The sequence below is a fragment of the Taeniopygia guttata genome, chromosome 4 (assembly GCF_048771995.1).
Source record: "Taeniopygia guttata chromosome 4, bTaeGut7.mat, whole genome shotgun sequence".
NCBI classification, from domain to species: domain Eukaryota; kingdom Metazoa; phylum Chordata; class Aves; order Passeriformes; family Estrildidae; genus Taeniopygia; species Taeniopygia guttata.
This window is the reverse complement of record NC_133028.1, coordinates 42,311,065-42,317,064: the sequence shown is the minus strand read 5'-3', so window position 1 is coordinate 42,317,064 and position 6,000 is coordinate 42,311,065.

Here is a 6,000-nt window from a genome sequence, read left to right as displayed (position 1 = left end):
ACATCAGGAAAGACTCCATTGTTTTTTCTGGAAGCTTAAACTTTTCTACTAGAACTTTTCCTGGAAGTTTAAACTTTCTGTTTTCCAGAACAGGAGGGTGAGGTAGGCTGACAGTGCCCAGTTTGTGCCTTGCTGAAATACCTCATGATACACTGAACATATCAGCAGATGCCATATTCAAAATATCTTAAATGTTCATAGAAGGATCTTGCTCTAAAATTTGTGACACGTCATGGTTTCAGCAGCTCTGCTGGGCCTTCTCCTAATGTGATTTATTTCTAGGCATGTTCCATGTTTTTGTGGTTTGCATCTCATTAAAGCATACTGCAGCCCTTGAGCCCTCAGCCTTAAGGTGTTCAGTTGAGAAAGTCGAATCCCTGGTGATCTGCAAACTGCAACACCATATAAAACCTTTGTTGACAGTCAAGCACACTTGAGTGTTTAAAGCTTTAATAGGCTTAGAGTTAATTCTGGAGTCCACCAACATCTGCATGCATCTGTAATTTCAAGCACCTCTTACTTGGTTGATTTCATACATTATACCTGAAAGTGTTTTTGAAACTTTGGCAGCTCCGTGTAGAGTTTCATGATTCATTTGTGTCTTCATGAGCTGCTTCAGTTCTTTTCATTTTGTTTCTTACTTTTTTTCTTCACCCCTTTTCCCCACTGGAAGACGTTCTTAAATACTTCATCGGGACTGTGGTTTGGAATGCACTTTATCACATACCTTGACTGTGCCAAAACCCTTTGCACACTCTATTAAGGATAACTTTCCACATACTAATGTATTTATTTGTGAAATGGCTTTTAAAGATGGTGTAGATGGTGGAAGGCAAAGTGTGATGGGCTAAATCCACATTTGGAGGGAGCCCTGCCCGTTTCTCACAGCTTGCACCCCTGCTGTAGAGGCAGGGCTTGTGATCCTGCAATCTCTCCCTCCTGCAGGACCAGCAGTGCGGGCAGGGCAGTGCTGCACTGTTTGAGAGGAAAAGCGATGGACTGGGACCTGTGGGGAGGAAGGTGTGGGTGGGTGTGCCCCATTTCTGGCAGGTCCCCGAGGTGTCATTGGGTGCCTGATTTCTGGCTAGGGACATTTGCTTCAGCTGGGAGGATCCTGTTGAGAAAATATAGAACAGTTGCCTGGAGGCAGATGGAGAACACTGAGGCTTCCAAAAAAACCTCTTTGTACCTTTGCCCTGGACAGCCCTTAGGAGCTGGGCTGGGAGCCGCTGTGCTGGTTTATTGTAAATAGAATAGTCAGAATAGTCAGTCTTCCTTGCATGTATGAACCTTTTACTTGCTGGCAGCTCTTGTCAAAATAATCCTGTTTTCCTCAACACACGTAAGTGTCTCTGGACTCTTGGGAAGGCTGAGTGCCTGTGCTTGTGTCTTCAGGCAGCTAGAGGTGGTGGGGGCACAACAGCAATGTTGGCTACACTGGTGGCTCTCAAAACTTCCCATGTTATTTTCATTGTTCCAACCCCCAGAGTGCTTTGATTAGATTGGAATCCTAGCTTTATGTTTTTTTTTTCTCTTCTTTTCTTTCTTTTCTTTCTTTCTTTTTTTTTTTTTTTTTTTTGAAACAAATTTCTAGCTCTTGTGGCTGTGGCAAAAGGAGCTTGAAAACATGCTTTGGATGTGCTAAAATCAGAAAGGGAACAAAGTCCTCTGCTGGGACTGTGGGGCTGGGACATGTATTTTTTTAAACTCTGTATTTTTTTCTCTGATTTCAATAGTTTTGATCCTTTTATGAGGTTTTTAGCAGAGGTGTGAGGCCATGGCAGTTTGCCTAAAGTGACACGGCAGGAAAGGAAGTGAAGAGCAAGGTCAAGGTGTCCTTGCCACATGCTGTGCTGCTGCCTCGCTGCCTCACACGGACATTTCCCAAGGGATGGCTGGTGTGCGCCATGGCCATGATGGGAACAGCTGGCAACAGAAAACCAAAGAGTTGGAAAAGGAGTGCTTGCATCTCATGGCAGGCTAGCTTGCTTCCACATGACGTTTCCTCCCTGAAATATTGTAATGGTGCATTTTCAGTGTGGCAAGTTTTGGTACCTCCAGCCTTGTTGGCACACGCCAGCAAGACCCAATGCAACAGTTTTGCTGCAGTTGGCAACTCAGTAAAATTTGCCTTTTGGCAGCATTAGTCTGAGAGCATGTGCATGTTGCTCCTCTCAGATGTCACTCCTTTCTGAAAGAGTGGAGCTTTTGGCATACCTCATGGCTGAGCAGTAAAGCAGTGAACATACTACAAGATGTTCCAACCTCCTACAAATTAATGTGTAGGAATTACTTGTGAAGAGTAGTCAGATATGAGCTGGAGAGACACTAATTGCCAATTTCTTTTGTTCTGCTGGCACTTGGTCTTGGTTTACAGTTTTCCTATGGCAAAATAAGAGTGACTGATGCTATTGTATTTATGCTGGTTGATGTGACTGAGGCAGACAGCTCTTCTGGGCTGGTAAAAGACATTTTAAACTGCAAAGAGACAAAGTAAAGGGTAAAAAAATATACAAAGAGCAAGTCCCATCTTAAAAAAATTATTAACTCGCAAAGAGTAAATTTGAGTATGTTTATATTGACCTATCAGATATTTGTCTTCTATCTGATATTTGTCTGTCTGACATTTGGTTGATACTAAGAACTGGTGTCTACTCTTTCAGTAGAAATATTTTATTATTATTAATAACTACTTGTTAACTCTGGCATCTCTAGTATGCCAGGCACTCTGTAAACCCGAGGAAAACATAGTGTCTCCCCAGAGAGCTTATGCTAATCTATTCTATTCCAGCAATATTTTTTTAGCGCTGTGTATAAATCATTCTTCTGGCAGTATTTAGTGCAGAGGTTTACACTTCCCCATTTGTGACAAACAAATTTGCCACAGTGAAAATACTATGCAGTTCAACCTAGTTGTATTTTATGCAGTTTCTTTTTGGGTAAACAGTTGAAAGACATTGATGCAGAGAGGCCCTTAACACACATTTAACTTTGAAATCTGCCTAAGCACTATTAACTTTAATGGCCCTGAGCACAAGCTTCAGGCTAAGCATGTGCTGAATTGCTCTACTGATTGTGGACAGATTAGGCCCATAAAATTTTGGTGAAATATGGTGCAAACCATCAGAGATATTAAAATCCCCAGGGATTCTCTATGGAAGTGGATATCACATCATCTGTCATGAGGGGCTGTGTCCAGATGCTCCATCAGGCAGCACAAGCTGAGCCTCCCAAACAGGACTATTTTTCCATCTGAGGGATACTGAAATATTCATCAATCCTGGGGATCATTAGCAACATGGACTCTATTTTGGTATGTGTAGAAGTGCTGTAGTACTGCCCCACATGTAGGAGAAATGACTCCTGAGAGAGCAGAAGAAATCATGTTTATCAGTAGTGTGAGACAAAGATTTGAAAAATAGCAGACGCTCACTGAGTCTAACTAGAGCTAAATCTGTAGTTAAATAAGAGAATATAATGAAAAATAAGCAAGAAAAATAAATTTAAAGTGCCCTGAATAAAAAGTATAATCTAATTTCAAGGGGAGAATAACTGAAAAAGTTATTGGAACAACTTAAAAAAATAAAGTAATACCTAATGAAGTTTATGGGGACCATTAATGCAGTGGCTTGATTCAAAAGGGTGCTTTGCCCACATTCAGAATCATGTCCAGTTCAGTCTTATTTATTTAACACTTGGAGCCAGCTTGCATCCTCTGTTGAACTGCCATCAAGAAGCACTGGAGATGAACGATGTTGCCCCCCTACCTCCTTGGGAATCCGATATGGTGGATCCATGGTTACACTTGCCTGATGGCAAAGACCTTTTGATTATTTGCTCAGTCACTGCCTCAAAATTATCCCATATGAGCATTTTCTGACCCTCTGGAGAGTCAGACACAGAAATCCTTCCTAACAGAGAGAAGTATCTGAGCTAACCTTTTTCCACAGGACCATGGTACAAAAAGTTCTGTACAGAAAATGTGGAGGTATGGAGCAAAATCAACTACAAGCTCCTTGGTTGCCTCACCACATCTCATATGGCTTCACCCTAAATTTCTGAAGAGATACCACTGGCTGAAGGGATTTTTCTGTTCTACAATACCAGACCTTTTATCTTGAGAATAAATTTGAGTGAGCTTTAGTTTTTCATTATAGGGAGCACAGGCAGAAGTGGACTGTTTCTTAGGAAACCATTTAAGTTGGATGGTTTGGTGGCTCTAAGCTGTACTGGATGTTATGGAAAGACAATATTAAAAAAAACCAACATAGCTGATTCTCTTTAAGCTTTATGAATGAGTATTTTTTTGGCTTATGCTTGGGAATTAGGTCAGGTTAGCACAAACTGTTCACCGAAAACTTTACTGAATGCATGAAAGCCCTCATAAGAGAAAGACTACTGTAAGACAGTTTCTACCCATCTGATACAATTTTTTAATGTAAATACACACAGACATAATTATAAGTACAACCACTTGGAGTAAATACATGTGTGAGAGCAACTGCATTCATTTGTTGTGAGACTCTCTAGACCCAGGAGGCTTCAACAATGAAAGTTCTAAAATCCCAAAGCAGTTACATGGTGGTTCCTCTGTTTTTAAACTCAGTGAAAGTCACCTTGTTTTTCTGTTTAGAATATACCATCATAAAGAGGAAATCTTCCAAAAATTAGTGAACCACAGCATGACTTTGTGGACTTGCTTTAACTTGTGTGACATGAAGAAGAGTATGATTCATGTCATCAAACAGCTCTGTTGGATTGTAAAATTATTTACTAAACAAGCAAGAAAATAGTTTATTCAGAAGTACTAATGACAAGATTGACAACTGGAAACCAGTAAGAAAGAAGGGAGCAATAAAATACTAGGCAGCCAAACGATTGTGGCTTGATATATCTTGTCTCAGCTTTTCTTTGATTTTTCCCAAAAGAAGTTGGCAGTGACAATAGTAAGGCTGTGAACAATGTAACAATACAATATACTCACGCCAAAATGTAAATACAAAAGAAATGTTCTAAAATATACTGTATCAAATTATCCGTAAGAAACAGAAAAAGATGAAACACATTTTCAGTTCCTTGGAAACAGAGAGAAAAATCAAATGCAGAGCTTAGGAGTTTATCTTTACATGGGTATAAATTCCTCATTTAAAATTTGATCCCAATTATATAAGAACAAATGAATACTTTCATGATGATATGATGGATGGCGTTTGTGAATATGTTTCATCATGATCCCAATAAAATGAATTTAAAAAATCCCAAAACTCACGCACCTCTTTCTCTAAAACTACGGGTAAATTAGGATGTATTGATTTTCTAATGAATTTTAAATTCCACAAATGGGAGCTTTTTAGGATCAAGTTATTAGGTGAGCATGCACTATGACATTTTTATAAGGCTGTCAGATATGGGTCTTAATGCAATCCCCTTGTATGGACAATAACTTTTCATTAACCCTGGATCAACACAGGCAATAGAGATAATATGGAGTGAGGAGAAAACAGTCTTAGGCCAATGTCCCACCCTGTGTGCCTATATGTAAAGCACAAAAGGCATAAACAGCTTTTTTACCTTTAAGTTTCCTTTCCTTTCCTTTCCTTTCCTTTCCTTTCCTTTCCTTTCCTTTCCTTTCCTTTCCTTTCCTTTCCTTTCCTTTCCTTTCCTTTCCTTTCCTTTCCTTTCCTTTCCTTTCCTTCCCTTCCCTTCCCTTCCCTTCCCTTCCCTTCCCTTCCCTTCCCTTCCCTTCCCTTCCCTTCCCTTCCCTTCCCTTCCCTTCCCTTCCCTTCCCTTCCCTTCCCTTCCCTTCCCTTCCCTTCCCTTCCCTTCCCTTCCCTTCCCTTCCCTTCCCTTCCCTTCCCTTCCCTTCCCTTCCCTTCCCTTCCCTTCCCTTCCCTTCCCTTCCCTTCCCTTCCCTTCCCTTCCCTTCCCTTCCCTTCCCTTCCCTTCCCTTCCCTTCCCTTCCCTTCCCTTCCCTTCCCTTCCCTTCCCTTCCCTTCCCTT